The following is a 23,830-nucleotide window of genomic DNA, read 5'->3' as shown; positions in this document are numbered from 1 at the left end:
CTTGAAGATCAAATTCTCAGAATTCATGAATCATCAGCCTCGAGGACAAGGCTGATTTGAAGAGGGCGGGTCTGTTAGGACTCTAGCTTGGAGAGTCCTAATTGAGAGGGACATTCATGTAAAACTGTTAGGACTAGCTAGGAGAGTCCTAATTGAGAAGGACATTCTGTTAGGACTCTAGCTAGGAGAGTCCTAATTGAAAGGGGCATTCATGTAGGAGGTTGTTTCTTAGAGAAGAATTAGGAGTTGTAAAGGAATGGGAGTCTTAAGAATTAGGAGTTGTAAAGAAATATGAGTCTTAAGTAGGAGTCCTATTAGGAGTTGGTTAGAAGTAGGAGTCCTATAAGGAGTTAGGGTTTAGAAGCCCTATAAATAGTCATGTATTCCTCCTCTTTTCATAAGCAATAGATGAATCTTTTCTGCAGCCTTTGAGCAGCAACTTGGAGGGAGGAATCCCTATAGAGTTCCAAGGAGGCCGATCCCCTAAAGAGATCAACCCCAAGTTTAGAATCTGCAAGGGTTCTAACAGAACACTTGAGAAATATATTATCCATACTAAGAGAAAAGAAGTTGTATGCAAAGTTCAGCAAATGTGAATTTTGGTTGAATGAAGTTGCTTTCTTAGGCCATGTGATTTCAGGGAAGGGTATATCTGTTGATCCAAAGAAAATAGAAGCCGTAGTTGAATAGGAAGTACCAACAAATGTAATAGAAGTTAGAAGCTTCTTGGGCATGGCAGGTTATTATAGGAGATTTGTGGAGGGATTTTCTCGAATCGCTCAACCTCTTACCAAACTCACTAAAAAAGAATATGAAATTGTATGGAGTGATGATTGTGAGCAAAGTTTTCAAGAGTTAAAAAGAAGATTGACTAGTGCTCCTATTCTCACTATTCCAAGTGGTAGTGAGGGATTTGTAGTTTATACTGATGCTTCAAGAAAGGGCCTCGGATGTGTTTTGATGCAGGAAGGGAGAGTGATTGCTTATGCTTCTAGACAACTAAAAGGTTATGAACTGAATTATCCAACTCATGATTTGGAATTGACAGCAATTGTTTTTGCTCTAAAGATTTGGAGACATTATTTGTATGGTCGGCAATTTAAAATTTTTACTGATCACAAGAGTTTGAAATATATTTTCACTCAGAAAGACTTAAACATGAGGCAGCAAAGATGGATAGAACTTCTAAAGGATTATGATTGTGCTATCCGTTATCACCCGGGCAAAGCCAATGTGGTAGCTGATGCTCTTAGTAGAAAATCTACATATTTTATGGCTAGTCTGGTCGTGAAGCAATGGAAGTTCTTAGAAGAAAATTTTGATTTGAATGTTATGAGGAAAGAGCAAGACTCAATGATATTGATGGCCTCCATTCAGGTGCAATCTGATCTTACTCAACAAATTAAGGAAGGACAATTATGCGATCCACATTTAATCTACTTGAGGAATGAAGTAGAAAAGGAATTGAAGCCAAAATTTCAAATAACAAGGGATGGCCTATTGAGATTTGGTGATAGAGTATGTGTACCAAATGAACCAGATATCAAGAACCAAATCCTAAAGGAAAGTCATACTTCAAAGTACACCATGCATCTTGGGAGCACTAAGATGTATAGAGATCTCCAAAGTCATTATTGGTGGGAAGGCATGAAGAAGGAAATTGCAATGTATGTTTCAAAATATTTGACTTGTCAGCAAATCAAAGTAGAACACCAAAGACCTGGAGGGTTGTTGCAACCTTTAGATGTTCCTGAATGGAAATGAGAATGTGTTATCATGGAATTTGTTTCAGGACTACCCAGAACCTCTAGAAAGTATGATGCTATTTGGGTTATCATTGATAGGTTAACAAAATCTGCACATTTCATACCGATTAATATGACTTATTCGCTTGATAGACTTGCAGATTTATATGTCAATGAAATAGTAAGACTTCATGGTATTCTAAAGGAGATCATCTCTGATTGAGACTCCATATTTCTCTCTAGATTCTAGAGAAGATTACAGGAATCTATAGGCACAAAAGTCAAGTTTAGTACTGCATATCATCCTCAGACTGATGGTTAGTCAGAAAGAACAATTCAAACACTTGAGGATTTGCTTAGAGCCTATGTTATGGATTGGAAAGGTGAATGGGATAAAGATATTTCACTTATTGTGTTCACTTATAATAATAGTTATCATTCAAGTATTCAGATGGCTCCTTATGAAGCTTTATATGGGCGAAAGTGCATAACACCTATATGTTGAGAGGAAGTTGGTGACAGAAAGTTGTTAGCACCAGACAAAGTATAAGAAACTACCGAGAAAATTCAAGTTATAAGGAAAAGGTTAAAAACTACTCAGAGTCGTCAAAAGAGTTATGTTGACAATAGAAGATGAGATATTGAGTTCAAAGTTGGAGATTTTGTGTTCTTAAAGGTTTCCCCTTCTAAAGGCATTATAAGGTTTGGGAAGAAAGGAAAGTTAAGCCCAAGATTTATTGGACCTTTTGAGGTCCTTGAGAGGGTTGGTTCTGTCACTTACAAGATTGCCTTGCCACCATCGTTGTGCCATATCCATAATATATTCCATGTTTTGATGATTAGAAAGTATATATCTGATCCTTCTCATATCATTAAGTATGAGCTGATAGAGATCGATAAAGATTTATCTTATGTGGAAGAGCTCACTCAGATTGTTGATAAGAAAGAAAAGATCCTAAGGAATCGGGTCATCCCTCTGGTTCAAGTAATTTGGAGACATCATTCTGGAGAGGAAATAACCTGGGAGCTAGAGGAGGAAATGAAAAAGGTTTATCCCCATCTTTTCATCGATAGAGGTATTTCTAGGATCAAGAGCACTAAGAGGGGGGGGGGTGAATTAGTGCAGCGGAAAACTTTCGACGATTAAAAGGGTGTTCGTATGATAAAAGCGATTTCGGTAGAAAAGTCGATTCGTAAATCTCTTTAACTTGTAATCAAGAGAGATGTAGTTAAAGGAAATCTATGAAGGCAGTTTGCAGTTATGATGAAAGTTAAAATGTAAGCGCAAACTGAAATATGATGTTCGTACGATAAAATTGATTTACGTCTAAACGCCGATTCATAAAATATTGAACTTTAAAACATGATCGTAAATGTGCAGAAGGTAGTAAGCTATTGAGGAGGTTTGCAGTAAGGATAAGATGCTTAAAGTAAATGCAAACCGAGATTTAGAGTGGTTCGGTCAATCTTGACCTACATCCACTTTTGGCTTCCTCCACCGACGAGGTCACCGACTTCTACTAGAGGCCTTCCTTCAATAGGCGAAGGCCAACCACCTTTTTACAATTTCACTCCTTTTGACGGGCTTAGGAGACAACCCTTACAGAATTTTCTCTCATCTCTTTAAAGATCATAACTTGGAAGAAAAGAGGGAGAAGAACTTTTGGCCTTTACAATAATTTTGAGCTCTAAAAATCATAGAATAAGATCAGGATTTCGGTGTGTTTTTGGTGCTCTTTCAGTGCTGAAAGGGTGGGGTATTTATAGGCCCCAACCCAGTTTGAATTTCGAGCTCAAAACTGTCAATTCCCGAAATTCCGAGATCTGGCGGTTGCACCTCCTGACTAAGGCGGTTGCACCGCCTAGCAGAGCTCGAAGACTGAGCCTCTGGGCGGTGCCACCTCCTGTCAGGGGCGGTTGCACCACCCAGTCTCGCTCGGAGACTGAGCCCAGGTGGTGCCACCGCTTGGCTGAACTGCCTGGCAGAAATCAGGGTCCGAATGGGTTGATCCATTCGGCCCAATTTGGGTTTTTCAGGGGCCCAATTGCCCCGATTAAGTTAATGGGATCACCTCCCATTTCCAACTTAATCATTGTGCTAACTACAATATTTCTTAAGACATTTACTGTAACTTGCTCCGGTGCGTCAATCGCTTCTTCCAACGAGCTTCCGGCGAACTTCCGTCGATCATCCGATGAACCCTCGGTGATGCTCCTACGGACTTCCGGCAAACTCCTGGACTTGCGACGATCCACCTGGCGAGTTCTGACGAGCTTCTTTGGCAAGCTTATGAACTTCTCGGATTTGTTCCCGTAGAACCTCCGATGACTGTCCGAACTTCCGTCGAACTCTCGAACTCCCAACGTGATCATTGTCTTGATTCCGGCGCAACTCCTGCTATATATCTTACTTTTATCGTAGTTAATCCTGCACACTTATCTCAACATATAGATTAGATAACAAATGACAATTGACTTCATCATCAAAATCCGAGATTCAACAATCTCCCCCTTTTTGATGATGACAATCAATTGATAATGGAGTTAACCTTAACTCCCCCTATCTATATGCCATACTTGAGATAAGTCATTCTTGAATTCAAAACCTTTGAATTCAAGAGACATATTGATAAGTTAAAATCATTTAAACTTATCAATACTCCCATCATGATTCCTATCATGATGTTTCTCTCTGAAGATGATGTCAAGGCTTGACATTCATTTTCAAATTTTACATTACCAGTTTGAATGATGGTAATAGTAGCAATTCATTATATTGTAAGATGTCAACATGTAAAAATGCGAAGTAAGATTTTGATATCATTACATGATGCACACATTTCAAATGTTTTAGCAATTATTGCATTTCATCACATGGTAAGATATCAATACGTAAAATTACGATGCAAGTTTTTTATTTGATATCTTGACACGATACAAACAAGGCATAGCATAGTATTAATACTCATATATTTCTCCCCCTTTGTCATCAACAAAAAGTGTGGTAATTGTGATACTAAGAGAATAATATAAGCAAATTTTGAGCATAAGTATGATAATTGTTCATGCCTTTACTAGGTTCATGTTATTTTCCAATAGTGAGTGATAGGAAATCAATTATACAAGCATATAAAGGAAAGCATGATATGTAGATCGCTTTGAGTACTTCTTCCTTTTTATTTGTTATAATCTTTTTGCATGAAGGAGGAAGGCTATTTGTGAGTTTACTTTGAGTGAAGTTAAAATCGATGAGAGATTAAATCATGCTTCATTTTTACAAGGATCAAGATATGTATGTGAAACAAATCTTTGCAAGTAAAAATACTATCATCCATATTTCAAGATGGAATTTATAAGAAGGAATCATTTCATCAAATCCATTTTAGAAAAATATTTTTCATATAATAAGTGTATGAGAAAATCCGATTGTTAGGATACCAATTGTTAAGCGAATCCGAAAATGAAATTAACACTTTCATGCAGTCGGACAAGACTATGCTATAGATTTTCAAATACAATCATGAAGACAAAACATGCTTATTGTTATGGAAATTTTTGTATTCAACACATAATTTTCAACATGTTATTTAGGCATGTAATGACAATCAAGTGATTTGATCATTCAATAAAGTCCGAAAAATAATTTTAACTAGTTTATGTATTCAGACACATCAACATTCCTAATTCTCTTCTTATGAAATCAAATTGTTCTTCACTTAGAAGTTTTGTAAAAATATCAGCTAGTTGATGTTTAGTATTATGGCAATATAATAACATAATGCATCAACTGCATTGGTATATCATTTTCTCAAATCATATTTATCATGGAAACCAAGGCACAAGGTTTTCAAGGTGGTTATAAAAACATTTAGTTTCAATGTAAAATCCGACAGTGAGTAACGAGATTAAACAATGAGTGATGTTTGTAACTCTGCTCACAAATAAATACATCAGGTAACCATATCAAAGATCAAGGCACAGGGCATTATGATCATGGTGAGTAACATAAAGAGTTTACAATACACATATAAGCTCATTCAGGAGGTGGAAAATTAAAATGCCTAAATAAAGAGTCAAATTATCGATGAATTTGCTGCAGCTCAGATAGGATTTGATCTTGTCGATATTCAAGCTATTCTTGTCTTTGTTCAAATCGGTCCATCCGAATCCCAATATCTTCGACAAATGATGTAGGAGCTTGCTCAAATGAATGTGTTTCCTCAAAGGGACAGATCGGAGGAGATTGAGTACCCCTAAAGACTGGTGTTTCCGGTTTTGGTTCAGGTTGAGGGGGATCGGTTCTTCTAGGCATTCTAACCCAGTTACCGTTTCTATAAACACATCTCAATCGGTGAAGTAGATTTTTATTTATTATGCTAAACCTATCTACTTTTATTACTTCTTCGTCGGATGGTATTGGAATATCATAGGCTTTCAGTATTCTAGTGATTATACCACCATATGGAAGCATCATGTCTTTCTTTGATAGTTCTAACATATTTTATTGGATAAGATAACCGAGACAGATGTCATGTCCTTTCATGATCCAATACATAGTTCCTAATTCTATTTGGCTTACTTCATCATGATGGTATTGTTTAGGGAGAATGATGCTAGTTAGGATATGATGAAGTACCTTAGTGTTTAGTGGTAATAGATGTTCACAACTTTTAGGAACAATCGCTAAATTGGGATTGGCGAAAATTGTTCCTGAGGCTTCAACATATGTTGTCCCAACAGTTTCATCATCCCATGATCCTCTAAAGTAAAGTCCTCTATTTTTTATGGGAATGCCTATCATGTCGCAAATGAGTTTATCCGTAATGGAGATGTGTTGTCCTAAGAGATAGGTAGACATTCTTTCTTCTTCATCTACTTGTATATTGTTGTAAAACAATCTAACAAGTCTTGGATAGATGGGTTCATTAATTTGTAAAATAGAGAGTAGATCTAGGTTTGCAAACCATTGGATTGTCTCTAAGTCTCTTAGTTCATCTAAATCTACATGTTTTCCCTTATTGACACTTCTAAATTCGAAAGAGGAAAACTTTTCAACATGATATTTTGAATCGAAAAGGGTAAGATCAAAGTCTTCCACTAATCTTCTCTTCCCTTTGTCCCTTGATGATCTTCTAGACCTCATAACTACTATTGTTTAGGAGGATAGTAATGAGCAAGAGTAAATGAATTAAAAATAGAATTTAAGGGCTTCTTAGAGAATACCTTAGTGAGATCTTCAAGAGAAGGAGAGATTGTTGATCTTTTGCTTCGAAATGAGGAGTATTTGGGATGCTGTGAGGGGAGAAATGAAGGTGGAGAAGCTTTGGAAGAGTAAAGAGGGGAAGGGAGTGAGTTGGGGTCTGTTCCACCGTCGGCCCTAGCTCGGGTTAAAAGGGGGCAGGATTGCGGGCGGTTGCACCGTTGGCTGGGGCGGTGCAACCGCTTGCAATACGTGATAGCTGGAGGTGCTACCTCCAGCTGGGGCGGTGCAACCGCTGTAGGCAATGAGCATGGTTCTGACTGTTGTGTGATCTGATTTGAATGTTTTTGACTTTGAGATGAATTTTTATTTGTGGATCAATCAACTTTACTTACGTAATTACGTAAGAATTTTCATTTTAAGATAAGAATTTTTGCACGATCAAGATAGATCTTTTGACGTGCTACTCTCAATGTCGTACACATGTTTGTGACAGATTGTTCAAGTTGGTAAGCCTTGCAAGTTCATGACAAACTTAGTCAGTTCATGATATAGTTGGATTCGAAAGTTATGAACGGATGAAATCGATGGGTTCGAAAATCCAGAGGATATGTGAATGGAGAATCATGGGTTTCCAATTCTGATGGATCAAATGGGATTGTATCTATATCGCATTTGTAATTTTAATTCTCTAATCCTCTTTTTGTTATTTAGGCTAGAGAGCATTACGAGTTCTTTTTGGATCTCGGGTCATGAATATCGAGAATCCAAAGAGAAGGATATTATTTCTTGCTCCCAGCTTATGATGTTTTACGTCTTTACAAGAAAGGATGATTTTTAGGTACCCATTTGCTTTTGGGTGCCTCAAAAATAGATCTACATTGTTTATCATGTTGCATAGACTTTATCATGGTTCCTTAAGGAACCCAAATTAATTTGTTCGGACTAATTTTCTTGAATGGACAATAATACGTTTTATGTCCAAGTTTGTAACAAAAGTTGCATTTGCTTTGGTGTCGAACATGTAAGTATGAAGGTGGTTGGATTTTGGTGAGGACTCCTCATAAATCCGATTCCACTTCTTTTGGGAACGTGACCCTTGTTTGCAAGGATCATGTTCAAAGACTTGCTACCAACCTCGAATTTCTTCAAGATGTCTTTAAGTTGCAAGTTTTCCTTTTGGAGAGTTTCTAGATCATGGCATTTTATGCATGAACCTAAACTATCATGATATTCAGTTTTTAACTTATCAAAATTACAAGTAAGACTATCATGCTGCTTTTTAGCAATTTGTATTTTCTACTAATAATCTTGCATTCATCAAATAAGTCATGGAAGGCATTTAATAATTCATCAAATGATAAATCTGCATCTATTAAATTCGTTACCTCCTCCCCGATGGCCATTAAGGCATAATGAGCAACTTGCTCGGTGTTGGACTCCTCTTCTTCGGACGCGCTCGAGTCATCCCACGTTGCTTTAAGCGCCTTCTTCTTTGATGTTCTATTTTTGACTTGGGGACAATCACTCTTGTAGTGTCCCGGCTTTTTGCACTCATAGCAAATAACTTGGTCCTTCTTGGGTTCAAATTTATTTTTTGTTTCATTCTTAAACTTGTTTCTTTTAATGAATTTTTTAAATTTTCTTGTTAGAAGTGCCAAGTCATCGTCACAGTCCTCATCACTTGAGTTTTCTCTCAAGTAGTCTTCTGAAGTTCTAAGTGCCATATCCTTCCTGTTCTTTGGAAGGATGTCTTCTTGCTCTTCATGAGCTTTGCAAGTCATCTCGTAGGTCATTAATGACCCGATTAGTTCTTCAAGAGGGAAGTTGTTTAGATCTTTCGCCTCTTGAATAATTGTGACTTTAGGATCCCAACTCTTAGGAAGGGATCTTAGAATCTTATTTACGAGCTCAAAATCCGAAAAACTTTTTCTGAGTCCTTTTAGACCGTTGACGATATCCGTGAAACGGGTAAACATGTCGCCAATAGTCTCACTCGGTTTCATCCAGAAAAGTTCGAAAGAATGTATCAAAAGATTGATTTTTGACTCTTTCACTCTACTTGTGCCTTCGTGAGTCTCTTCGAGTGTGTGCCAAATATCAAATGCGGTTTCACAAACTGAAACACGGTTGAACTCGTTTTTATCAAGCGCACAAAATAAGGCATTCATAGCCTTTGCATTAAGAGCGAAAGCCTTCTTCTCCAATTCATTCCAATCGATCATTGGAAGAGAAGACTTCAAAAATCCATTTTCGACAAGATTCTAAAGTTCAAAATCCATAGAAATAAGAAAGATCCTCATTCGAGTCTTCCAATAGGTGTAGTCCGTCCCATTGAACATGGGTGGACGTGTAAATGAATGGCCCTCTTGGTTTCCGGTGTATGCCATCTCTCTTGGGTTTCAATCCGTTTGAGAGTTAACCCCGCTCTGATACCAATTGTTAGGATCAAGAGCACTAAGAGGGGGGGGGGGGGGGGTGAATTAGTGCAGTGGAAAACTTTCAACGATTAAAAAGGTGTTCGTACGATAAAAGCGATTTCGATAGAAAAGCCGATTCGTAAATCTCTTTAACTTGTAATCAAGCGAGATGTAGTTAAAGGAAATCTATGAAGCCAGTTTGCAGTTATGATGAAAGTTAAAATGTAAGCGCAAACTGAAATATGATGTTCGTACGATAAAACTGATTTACGTCTAAACACGATCGTAAATGTGCAGAAGGCAGTAAGCTATTGAGGAGGTTTGCAGTAAGGATAAGATGCTCAAAGTAAATGCAAACCGAGATTTAGAGTGGTTCGGTCAATCTTGACCTACATCCACTTTTGGCTTCCTCCACCGACGAGGTCACCGACGTCTACAAGAGGCCTTCCTTCAATAGGCGAAGGCCAACCACCCTTTTACAGTTTCACTCCTTTTAATAGGCTTAGGAGACAACCCTTATAGAATTTTCTCTCCTCTCTTTAAAGATCAGAACTTGGAAGAAAAGAGGGAGAAGAACTTTTGGCCTTTACAATAATTTTGAGCTCTAAAAATCACAGAATAAGATCAGGAATTCGGTGTGTTTTTGGTGCTCTTTCAGTGCTGAAAGGGTGGGGTATTTATAGGCCCCAATCTAGTTTGAATTTCGAGCTCAAAATTGTCAATTCCCGGATTTCCGGGATCTGGCGGTTGCACCTCCTGACTAAGGCGGTTGCACCGCTTGGCAGGTTCCGACGAGCTTCTTTGGCAAGCTCATGGACTTCTCGGATTTGTTCCCGCAGAACCTCCGACGACTGTCCGAACTTCTGTCGAACTCTCGAACTCCCAACATGATCATTGTCTTGATTCCGACGCAACTCCTACTGCATATCTTTCTTTCATCGTAGTTAATCCTGCATACTTATCTCAACATATAGATTAGATAACAAATGATAATTGACTTCATTCTCAAAATCCGAGATTCAACAGGTATGATAAATTTATAGGACTAATTTTTTCTTTAAAGGGGGGGAGAGTGTAACATCCCTCATTTCTGAATTTTCGTATAAGTTTCTAGTTGTAATGTAAGTATCTATTTTAAATTTGATAAAAGAGCCAAAGTATGAATCTGGGAATTTATTCATAAGATTTGGGGGATTTGTTCAAAAAAAAAAAAAATCTGAGGACCTATATGTAAACCCTGAGGACCTAATCGTAAATATAATAATACAAGGACTAAACTGTAAAATGTATAAAATTACAAATCCTCGTTCACAGAGAAAGAAAGAAAGAAGAAGAGAAAAAAAAAAAAAAAGGGGGGGGGAAGAAGAAGAAGAAAAAATTTGGGGCTTTGAGGTTTCTTGCTCAAATCTTCTCATTTAGGGTCATAATTCTCAAAGGCAAGTATTCTAATCCCATCCTACAGAATTATTAGTCTTTGATCTCATATTTATTCTGAATTATTCAAAAGATTTCAGCCTAGAACCTGATATTTCTCTTATTAGATACAAAAATCATGGATCTAAAATTTTTCAGTAAACTGACCCCTATACATTGTTTCAGCCATAATTTTTAGCACCAAATTTGGATTTAGTCAGACCTTATTCATTTTAAAGTAGACTCTTATACCTTTCTTTTGACACTAATTTTGAAAATTTTGGACACCGAATACTTACTCAAACGTCTATTTCAAATGAGCCTATGGATGCTGCAAAATAGGGATCAAAATTTCTGACCTTTCGATACTAAAATGCCTATAAGTCCCTGTTGGAAATTCTGATTTATACCAAACTGATTTCATTTGAAACTAGAATTGTAATCCTTTCTTTTGATATATAGGTTGAAGAATTTGGAATTCAAATTCCTATTCTGCTCTCTGTTGATTCCGCCCTATGGATTCTGCAAAACAGTGATTTAGTGTTTGACCATTGGTCACTAAATCAATGGTAACTCCTTGTTGGAAACCTTGATTCGTATGAAACTTATTTCATCAGAAAATAGATTGATATATCTTTTGACAATAGCTTTTTTATGGGTATTGGAGTATAATTGATAATCTGAAGTATTTGTTCAATGTGCCGCTTGAATTCTGTTAGAAACCGAGCTTTGGTCGATTTCACGTATTCTGTTTCATTCGTTTAGAAATAGATTCCATTCAGTCCCCTTCGCTTAATTGAGGCTTATGTTAGAGCTTGAATTCAAGTTTACTCTTGTCTATAAATTATTTATATTCTTGAAACATTTTGTGTAATGTTTATGCTATATCGCATTGACTCATATAGGCACATGTATATCCCATTGTTCTGCATTTGCTTTCGATATGTGCCTATTCTAGTTTCATTCCTTTGGATATTGAATTCATCTAACCTTCTTATTTGAATTGAGCTATATATAATTGCTTGTAATCCGTGTATACTCTTGCTTTCATTTCATTTCAAATCTGAATACATTTGCGAGAGATTGTTGCTTGCATTGTATTGACTCGTAAAGGCACATGTACGTTTTGTTGTTCCGCGTGTGCTTCCGATATATGCTATTTATTGTTCATACTACCCTTTTGTATTTTGGTGTTGTGGGATAATGTGAACCTTTACCAGAAATGGCAAATGGAGTTATTCATAGAGCCTGCGATGCTCTACCGGCCCCCTCTGACTTCACCTAGACGTGGGTGGATGGAGCTCCCAAACGTGGGAGACTTCTATCTGGTGGTCATTCAGAAATGGATGAATCACATTCTGCCTATGGTCCCACTACACCTTCTATATGTTTGATATGATATCAAGAGCTTTGGTTATGTGTTTCTGTACATGCTTTAGATAAGAATGATATGAATGCAACGTCAAATATAACATTTGAGCTTCTGTTTGGTATTTGTTATTGTTATGCTCTGAAATGTTCCATACACCGTTGATATGCTCCGGAACATTTCATACGCCACTAATAAGCTCCGAAACATTTCATTTGTTATTTATATGCTACGAAATGTTTCATTCATTGTTGATATGTTTCGAAATGTTCCATACACCGTTGATATGCTCCGGAACATTTCATACGCCATTGAAAAGCTCCGAAATGTTTCATTTGTTATTGATATGCTCCGAAACGTTTCATTCGTTGATGATATGCTCCAATTACTCTATGCCCCATCTGTTATGAACCAAATATGTTTGATTGAAATGACATTTATGATTATGCACCTAATGATATTACGTCTATGAATTCTTATATTCTGCCTTGCATTTTGAAACTTTATTTCTTTGGAAATTTTCCTCTTTTGACATGGATATGTTAGTTATTTGCTGAGCTTTATATGCTCACCCCATTGTTGTATAAATTTTTCAGGATAGCTTGTCGCTTGCTTAAATGTTAAGATTGGGCTGAGGTAATGGAATGTTAGAAGATTTTGGGCAGATCTTCATTAGCATATATGTTTTTATTGTATAAGCCACTCTGCATCTAATGAAATGTTAACGATGAATCTAAACTTATGGATTTTGTATAAGTTAAAGGATCTCTCATGTTTAGGATTTTGGAATGTTAAGTTTAATTCGTGTAATGATATGAACTTATGGTAAACGTTGGTTTTGTGACTACATAGACTTCCCCACTTATGAATTTATGTTGTGGTTATTATTTTGATGAGTTGAGTTCATATTTTATGAATTATCGAGCGATGTGTTGTATATTTATAAACTGCACAAGGTTTATGAATTTGAGGATTATAGAGGTGAAATTTTGGCTTGAATGTTTTCTTAGTGACCTCAAATGTTAGTTTGGATCCTGGATTGATTTGTTTTCTTGAATTTTAATATCATGTATATTTTTGAGGGGCATGACAACCACCGCCCAGACTAGTGATACCACCGCTTGATAGTCTCTTGAAGACTATGTCTAGGCGGTGGTTACCGCCCAGACTGGTGGTAACACCCGACATAGTCTTGGTGACTATTTCATAATGGTTTTACTTGTTGTTGCTAGTCATAGGTGCTCAGCAAGCCAATCACGTGAGTGATGGCACGTGTAACTTGATACAGAATCTTTTTGCTTATTATATTTTGGCATATATCACTTTATAAATAAATAAATAAATATATATATATATATATATATAAATATATATTATGATGTCCTTGGATTTGTGCAATGGGAATCGGATCGTGATAAGATCACGAAAATGAGATCGATTCACCTTTAAACACATATCCTAAATAATCCCGATCATAGTTTACTCGAGAGGGATATCATGATAACCGGACAGACTGGTGTGTTGTATACCCATCCATAAGATGGATGCAGCTGGTCTCATAGTTGCTCGTGTAGGGACACTAGGGATACAGTACAGGTGCTCATTGGAGAATGAGTTCATTGATTGATCCGCTTACAGAATGCTGGATGGTTGATGATGCCTTATTGTCAAACAGCGATTTCGTAGTCCTAGTGGTATATCAGGTCCTTAGACTTGAGACACCAAGGATGTCCTATATGAGTGCTCCACTCTTTGATACCAAACTTATAGGTCTGGCTGTCCCAGATCTAGTACAGTTGGTCATTGGGAGTGGTAGTCGACCTTACGAGGGCTATTGAGTGTCAATAGAGGATCATCCACTCTCGGCATCATGAGAGGAATATCCCATGTATTCTTGCTCAGACAAATCCCTGGCCAGGGTCATTCGGGTTGAGAGAGAAAGAGTTCTCTGGGAGAATCCGATTAGAGCGAGACTCGAGTAGAAACCGTATGGGTCTGACAGCACCATGTTCGATATACGGCCTTTGGGATATTAGATGGATGAGGGACTATAAGTACATAGTAACTGAGGTAGACAGGTCTAATGGATTGGATTCCCCAGTATCGTCTGGGGACTACGGTGTTGTGGCCTAGTACGACCGTAGTCGATGAGTCAAGTGAATTATTATAGAGATAATAATTCACTAAGTTAGAAGGAGTTCTGACAGGTATGACTCACGGCCAACTAGATACTAGGCCTAGAGGATCACACACATATGGTAGGCATTGTGATGAGTAGAGGTTCGGATATGAGATATCCGACGGAGCCATTGTCTTATTGAATATCCAATAAGCCCCTGAATTATTGGATCCCATGGACGAGATCCAATAAGAGCCCATGAGAGATTATTGGATAGAGATCCACTAATCTAAAAGGCTTGGGTTATTGGATGCAAATCCAATACCCACTAGGCGAGGATCCATTAGGGTTTGATAGGGGACCTTTATAAATAGGAGGGATTCAGAGCCTCATAGGCTAGAGCCTTTGCTTGCCTATCCTATTCTCCTTCCCCTCTCCACCTTAGAGCAGGCCTGGAGTTTTGAGGAGCGTCGTCACAGCCCTACTATGTGGATCACCGCTAGAGAGGAGGACGCTTGACCTCCTTCACCCTCTCCTAAGGATCTGCAAGGAAACAGGGATATACAATCTCCTAGGTAACACAATCTATTCTATATGTAGTTTTTCAGTTTCATGGATTTTGCGCACCAATCTTCGCACGACGACAAATATCTCTTTGGGAATCGGGGATTTTCTTTTCTTGTTCTTCCGCTACGCATGTGATGTTGCCCCCAAAGATTTTCCCAACAATGGTATTAAAGCCAGGTTGTTCGTGCGATAGATTGGTTTTAAACTCGTTTGTTGTGTTTTGGAGAAGCTTTTGACGTCAAAATCGTTGATGCAAAAGCGGAAAAGGGCAGCACCTGTTGCTGCCCTCGCTGCCATCGCAGATGGCAGCACTGCCATCTGCGTGCAAGCAGGCAGCCTGCAACAACAGCCGCAAGGGCAGCGGCACCTGCGGCCACTGCTCTCGCGTGGTGACGCACCGCAGGGCAGCAACGCCTGTGGCCGCTGCTCCCGCGGGCAAAAAAACCAGCAGGGGCGGCCGCCCGGAGAGGCAACACCGCTTACGGGCGCTGCCTCGTGGGCAAAACCACCCGCGGAGGGGACGGTGCCCATAGGGCCGCCCGCCCGTGGAGGTGGTGGCACTCGCGGGGGCGCCCAACTGCAAGGGCAGCGCCGCCAGTGGGTGTGCCGCTTGTAGGTGAGGGCAGCGACCCCACCCTCTGCCACACAGCCCGCCGCCAGTAGGGTGGCGGAGGCTGCGGCAGCATCAGCAACAGGGGAGGATAAGGGCATTAGGGTTTTCTGGGCAAAAGATAGTTTTGCCCCTCGGAATTTGAGAAATTCCAGTTTCTGTCTTTTGTCTAAATTATAAAAATACCCCTAAGAATTAAGAAATTTCCTATATGTCCCTTATTTCATAAAATACTAATTAATTAAAAAGTTTAGTTGATTATTATTTTTATTATTATCTAGTAGTCCTACATGATGATGATTATTTATATATGTGATGTATGATATATGGACGGATGATCATGGACCGTGTGATGTGTGTACTTATGATTATTATTATTGGGGTCTGCGAGCCTCCATTATATTTCTCATTTATTATCGGGCCTGCATGCCTATGATTAAGTTGTAATCACATGAGGAGGCGCAACGGGAGCGTGGATGCGATAGCGGGACCCACGAGACGGACGATCGCGATACATGAAGATACATCGAGATGTCGACGGAACCGACGAGGACGAGATGGACGATCACAGGGCATGGAGATGCACCGTTGCACACATAGATCTTGATATGAGTGTTTAGGCCTACTAGCTCGGGCCTAATCACATTAGGTTGTGGTCCATGATCATCTGGTGTGATTGCTTATACACATACTAGATATGTATATATATTTGCATACGATGTAGATATATATTAAATATGTATATGTGTGACATGTCATATTATGAGTACAAATCATAGAAACATCTCTCTCAATAATATTAAGTCGGTAAACGTGAGGTAATTAGATTGAACCACCTGGCCTTCCATCGTTATAAGTAGGAACCAATTCCCGATGTAGGTTGAGTTGGTCGAGTCCCTCGAGACTCACCTATATCGCGATTCGCTATCTTGCTTATGATATAGAGATGTCACCGGTGACCTTAGGACATGGTATGCTTGGTCGAGTCCCTCGAGGGTATATCATTAAATCAGACTCATATTATAACGAAGGTATTGACTTAACCGAGCATCATGGTTGGTCGAGTCCCTCGGGACCATGGTGATTCGGAGGCCGAAAAGGACGGGAATCACAAGGAGTTGTGATCGGCAAGAGTTGCATACCTTTTAGGCTTAGTGTGATTGGTCGAGTCCCTCAAGGTTACACTAAGACACTGATTGGATCCTGATCCCCACTAAAAGTCTGCCGGAAACTTCCGTTTTGCATGCTGAGGGTGTCGCGTAACTCATTAGTAAAATAGTGGGAGCATATTAAGATAGAAGTTCATATCTTGATAGTTTATTTCTTGCAAAATCTACATGTTATTCATTTCTACTATATCTTTATTTTCAGAAAATGTCGCTTTCAAATCCCTTACATGGCACACTTCATGTCAACCGTCTCACTGGTCCAAATTATATGGTTTGGCTCCATAACTTGAGAATTATTCTCACAGTAGAGAAAATCATGTACGTCCTTGATACAGTGATGCCTACACCCAAAGAAGGGGCAAGCAAGGATGAGATCGCTCGCTACGTGAAGTACATTGATGACTCCACTCTTGCTTAGTGCTATATGTTGGGCTCTATGACTCCTGAGTTACAGAGACAACATGAAAAGATGGATGCGAGATCCATTCTCCTATATGTCCGCAAATTGTTTGAGGAACAGGGAAGGACTTAGCGATATGAGATATCCAAGAGCCTCTTCCGCGCTAGGATGACTGAGGGGACACCGGTTCAGAACCATGTCCTAAAGATGATTAAGTGGATAGAGAAACTCACAGGTCTAGGAATGGTCCTAGAGGATAACTTTTGTGTGGACATTGTGATTCAGTCTCTACCAGATTCCTTTTCACAGTTCATAATGAATTTTAATATGAACAAGCTTGAGGTGACTCTCCCAAAGCTCCTCAATATGTTGAGGTAGGTAAAGAGTACTATTAAGAAAGAGAGGCCAGTTCTCTACACTGGTGAGACCAGAAAGAAAAGGAAAGTAGAAAGGTCCCTTAAGAAGGGAAAGGGCAAGGGCAAACCAGGTAAAGCAAAGGTTGCTAAGAAAGACCCAGCAAAGGACAAAGGCTAGTGCTTCCACTGTAGTAAAGATGGGCATTGGAAGAGGAACTGCAAAGAGTGCATTGCAGAAAGGGTGAAACAAAAGCTTGATGAAGCTTCAGGTATATTCATGATCAGTCTCCATTTGTCAGACTCTTATGATAACACATGGGTATTGGATACCGGTAGTGCTTATCATATATGCAATTCGTTGCAGGTTCTGGTAAGGCCTAGGAGACTAGAGAGAGGTGAGATGGACCTCAAGATGGGTAATGGAGCAAAAGTTGCTATAGTAGTTGTTGACGAGGTCGCCCTACATCTGCTTGTTGGAGCTTTTATTGCATTAGATGCATGTTATTTTGTTCCTTCTATTATCAAAAATATTATCTCCATTTCATGTTTGATAATTAGTGGATATAAATTAGTTTTTCATAACAATGGTTGTTCGATATTATTAGATGATAAGATCATCATGAAAGGAACATTGCATAATGGTTTATTTATGTTAGACACTACTCCACATATCATGAATGTAAATGTGTCCAAGAGGAAACGAGATGAGATGAACAGTGCATACCTATGGCATTGTAGGCTAGGTCACATCCATGAAAGAAGGATTCAAAAGTTGCTAAATAATGGATATATAGATCCATTCGACTATGTGTAATATGCAACTTGCGATCCTTGCCTTCGTGGAAAACTGACCAACTCTCCATTTAGTGGAACCGGAGAAAGAGCCACTGAACTATTGGAACTCATACATAGTGATGTATATGGACCCATGTCAACTCATGCCATTGGTGGTTACTCTTACTTCATTACATTTACTGATGATTTCTCAAGGTATGGATATGTGTACTTAATGAAGTACAAGTCCGAAGCCTTTGAGAAATTCAGATAGTATAAGAATGAGATGGAGAACCAGACTAGAAAGAGTATCAAAACTCTTCGATCAGATCGAGGAGGTGAGTACTTAAGTGCAGAGTTTACTCAGTTCCTCAAGGACCATGGGATATTATCCCAATAGGCACCTCCTTATACACCTCAACTCAATGGTGTCTCTGAAAGGAGAAATCGTACGCTATTAGATATAGTACGGTCCATGATAAGTTTCGCTGACCTACCCATCTTATTCTGGGGATATGCCCTGAAACTGTAGCTTACCTTCTGTACATAGTTCTAACTAAGTCGGTAGTATCTACACCATATGAGATATGGAAAGAGAAGAAGTATGATCTTAAGGTTGTTAAGATTTGGGGCTGCCCTGCCCACGTTAAAAGACCTAACCCCGAAAAGTTAGAATCAAGGACAGAGCGATGCAAATTTATAGGATACCCTAAGGAAACTTGTGGGTATTATTTCTATCATCTCGAGGACCAAACGGTCTTTGTAGCTAAGAGAGCAATGTTCTTTGAGAAGGAACACATTTTTGGCAGAGATAGTGGGAGAATGATAGAGTTGAGCGAGGTTGGAGAACCAAGCTCAAGCACTACTCTACAGCCCGAGTCTGTTCAGTTACCTAATACACAAGTTTCAACTTTACGTAGGTCTGATAGAGTATCCTATCCTCCTGAGAGATATGTGGGACATATTAAAGGAGAGGATATTGAGGATATTGATCCTCAGACCTACGAGGAGGTTATTATGAGTATAGACTCCGGGAAGTGGCAAGAAGCCATGAATTCTAAGATAGATTCTATATACTCCAACAAGGTTTGGAACCTAGTTTATGCGCTTGAAGGTATTGTACCCATCGGTTGTAAGTGGATCTTTAAGGAAAAGATCGGAGTAGATGGAAAGGTAGAGACCTATAAAGCAAGGGTAGTGACTAAGGGGTATCGTCAAAGGCAAGGTGTTGACTACGACGAAACCTTCTCACCCGTAGCAATGCTAAAATCCATCATAATTCTATTGGTTATTGCAGCACACTATGATTATGAGATTTGGTAGATGGATGTGAAAACTGCATTCCTCAATGGGAACCTCGAGGAGGAGGTGTATATGATGCAACCTGAGGGATTCGTGTCCAAGAACTGCCCAGATAAGGTGTGTAGTTGCTTAGATCCATTTATGGACTAAAGCAAGCTTCCTGAAGTTGGAACATAAGATTTGATGAGGTAATCAGATCTTATGACTTCGTTAAGAATGAAGATGAGCCTTGTGTGTACAGGAAGGTAAGTGGGAGCGCTATCACCTTTTTGGTGTTATATGTGGATGATATCCTGATCATTGAGAATGACATAGGAATGCTATCCACAGTAAAGGCTTGGTTATCTAGACACTTCTCCATGAAGGACTTAGTGGAAGCATCCTATATGTTGGGGATTAGAATCTATAGAGATAGATCCAAGAGGATGCTTGGCTTATCCCAACCCAAGTACATAGAAACCATTGTCAAAAGGTTTGGCATGAAAAATTCCAAGAGAGTTCTTATACCGATGAGACATGGGATATCGCTTTCTAAGAGTATGTCCCCAAAGATTCCAGAAGAAAAGGCGAACATGGATATGATACCTTATGCCACAGTAATAGGGTCTATCATGTATGCCATGCTATGTACTAGGCCTAATATAGCGCATGCTTTGAGTGTCACGAGCAGGTATCAGGCGGATCTAGGCTTGGAGCATTGGAAAGCAGTAAAGTGTATCCTTAAGTACTTGAGAAGGACTAAGGATCTTTTACTAGTATATGGAGGTAGTAGCCTTAAGGTTGAAGGCTACACAGACTCAAGTTTTCAGTCTAATGTCAATGATAGCAAGTCGAATTCGGGATACGTGTACACCTTGAATGGAGGAGCAGTGTGCTGGAAAAGTTCCAAGCAAGATACTACTGCTGACTCGACCACAGAGGTGGAGTACATTGCTGCATCAGATGCAGCAAAGGAGAGAGTCTGGTTGAAGAAGTTCATCACAGATTTGGGAGTCATACCGGGTAGCGAGGAGCCGATCTCCTTATATTGCGACAACAATGAGGCGATTGCTCAAGCGAAGGAACCTAGGTCTCATCAGAAATCTAAGCATGTTCTACGAAAGTTCCACCTTATCATAGAGATCGTAACCTAAGGAGATGTAGCAGTGGAAAGAGTTCCATCTGAAGATAATATTGTAGATTTATTGATAAAGTCGTTGTCTCAGATTGTCTTTGAGCGTTATAGGGGTCTGATAGGGATTAGACATATAGGTGATTAGCTTTAGGTCAAGTGGGAGATTGTTAGTCATAGGTGCCCAACAAGCCAATCACGTGAGTAATGGCACGTGTGACTTGATACAGAATCTTTTTGCTTATTATATTTTAGCATATATCACTTTATAACTATTGTATATATGCATATATATATTATGATGTCCTTGGATTTGTGCAATGGGAATCGGATCGTAATAAGATCACGAAAATGAGATCGATTCACCTTTAAACACATATCCTAAATAATCCCGGTCATAGGTTACTCGAGAGGGATAACGTAATAACCGGATAGACTAGTGTGCTGTATATCCGTCCATATGATTGATGCAGCTGGTCTCATAGCTGCTCGTGTAGGAACATTAGGGATACAGTACAGGTGCTCATTGGAGAATGAGTTCACTGATTGATCCGCTTACGGAATGCTGGATGGTTGATGATGCCTTATTTTCAAACAGCGATTCCATAGTCCTAGTGGTATATCTGGTCCTTAGACTTGAGACACCAAGGATGTCCTTCACTCTCTCTTAAGGATCTGCAAGGAAACAGGGATATACGATCTCCCTAGGTAACATAATCTATTCTATACGTAGTTTTTCAGTTTCACGGATTTTGCGCACTAATCTTCGCACGACGATGAACATCTCTTTGGGAATCGAGGATTTTGTTTTCTTGTTCTTCTACTGCGCATGTGATGTCGCCCCCAAAGATTTTCCCAATAGTTGTATCACTGTTTGGGCCTTTTTACTTGGCCAACACATCCCAAACTTGGGCCCAGTTGGCCCCTAATTGAGTTGGCCTAATTATATTCTAAATCAACTCAATTAGACTCTAAACTAACTCGATCTAGACATAATTGATTATAAGTGAATCATATATTGTCCGGCATGTCATTGGTTCTTCCGACGCTTCATCCGATCCGTCAGCGCATCATCCTCTCCTTCGGCGTATTGCCCAATCAGGATGTTGTTTTGTTATAACTTCTGATCTCCTTGGTGCAATATATGATATTCTTGGCCCGATGCCTGAATTCACAAACGGAAGCCTTCTACTGACAAGTCGACCGATCCTTCGGCTCAACTTCTAATCTTTTGACATGTTTGCTCCGACCCAATGTCTGATTTCTCCTACTTTAATCGATTTGCCTCTTCTGATTGAAGCTAGTCCTGCGTCACTTAAATGCACATCAGATAAATACTATCAATTGGATTTCATCACTAAAATCCAAGATTCAATATGAAATACATTGATCATGGACTCGAACCATTAAAGGGTAAATTGTCGAAGTATGAGAATTAGACATTATGTTGGGAAAAGTACCATGCCGAAAATTGTTAGGATCAAGAGCACTAAGAGGGGGGGGGGGGGGGTGAATTAGTGCAGCGGAAAACCTTCTGCGATTAAAATCGAAAACTGCTTTCGTTCGATAGAAGTGATTTTGGTAAGAAAGTCGATTCGTAAATCACTTCAACTTTTGACTAGGAGAGATGCAGCAAAGATATGAACGCAGTTTGCAGTTATGATGGAAATCAGAATATAAGCGCAAACTGAAATACGACGTTCGTACGATAAAAGCGATTTTGGTATAAAAGTTGATTCGTAAACCACTTTAACTATAAATAAGGTGAGATGCAGTTAAAGCAAAGATATAAAGGCAGTTTGCAGTTATAATGGAAATCAGAATGTAAGCGCAAACTGAAATACGACGTTCGTACGATAAAAACTGATTTGCGTTTTAAACCCCGATTCGGAAAGCACTGAACTTTGAAACACGTTCGTAAAAACACAGAAGGCAGTAAGCTATTGAGGAGGTTTGTAGTAAAGATAAGATGCTCAAAGTAAATGCAAACCGAGATTTAGAGTGGTTCGGTCAATCTTGACCTACTCCACTTTTGGCTTCCTCCACCGTCGAGGTCACCGACGTCAACTAGAGGCCTTCCTTCAATAGGCGAAGGCCAACCACCCTTTTACAATTTCACTCCTTTTGACAAGCTTAGGAGACAACCCTTACAGAATTTTCTCTCCTCTCTTTACAACTCAGAACTTGGAAGACCAGAGGGAGAAGAACATTTGGCCTTTACAACAATTTTGAGCTATAAGAATCACAGAAAAAGATCAAGATTTCAGTGTAAGTTCATACCCTTTCAGTGCTGAATGGGTGGGGTATTTATAGGCCCCAACCCAGTTCAAATTTGGAGCTCAAAACTGTCAATTCCCGGAATTTTGGGATCAGGCGGTTGCACCTCCTAACTGGAGCGGTTGCACCGCCTGGCAGAGCTCGAAGACTGAGCCTCTGGGCGGTGCTACCTCCTGTAAGGGGCGGTTGCACCTCCTGACAGAGCTTGAAGACCGAGCTCAGGCGGTTGCACCTCCTGACTGAGGCGGTTGCATCGCCTGGCAGAGCTCGAAGACCGAGCTTAGGCGGTGCCACCTCCTGTCAGGGGAGGTTGCACCGCCCAGTCTCTCTCGGAGACTAAGCCCCAGGTAGTGCCACCGCCTGGCTGGAGCGGTTGCACCTCCCAGTCTCGCTTGGAGACTGAGCCCAGGCGGTGCAACCTCCTGCCTTGGGCGGTTCAACCGCCTGGCAGAAATCAGGGTCCGAATGGGTTGATCCATTCGGCCCAATTTGGGTTTTTCAGGGGCCCAATTGCCCCAAGATTAAGTTAATGGGATCACCTCCCATTTCCAACTTAATCAATGTGCTAACTACGATTTTTCCTAAGACATTTACTGCAACTTGCTCCGGTGTGTCAATCGCTTCTTCCGGCGAGCTTCCAGCGAACTTCCGTCGATCATCCGATGAACCCTCGGTGATGCTCCTGCGGACTTCCGGCAAACTCCTGGACTTGCGACGATTCACTTGGCAAGTTTCGACGAGCTTCTTTGGCAAGCTTATGGACTTCTCGGATTTGTTCCCGTAGAACTTCCGACGACTGTCCGAACTTCCGTCGAACTCTTGAACTCCCAACGTGATCATTGTCTTGACTCCGGCGCAACTCCTGCTGCATGTCTCACTTTCATCATAGTTAATCCTGCACACTTATCTCAACATATAGATTAGATAACAAATGACAATTGACTTCATCATCAAAATCCGAGATTCAACAATCTCCCCCTTTTTGATGATGACAATCA

This window comes from Musa acuminata, chromosome BXJ3-8, assembly GCF_036884655.1.
Source record: "Musa acuminata AAA Group cultivar baxijiao chromosome BXJ3-8, Cavendish_Baxijiao_AAA, whole genome shotgun sequence".
NCBI lineage: Eukaryota > Viridiplantae > Streptophyta > Magnoliopsida > Zingiberales > Musaceae > Musa > Musa acuminata.
The sequence above is the reverse complement of the archived record's forward strand: the minus strand, read 5'-3'. Positions refer to the sequence as shown.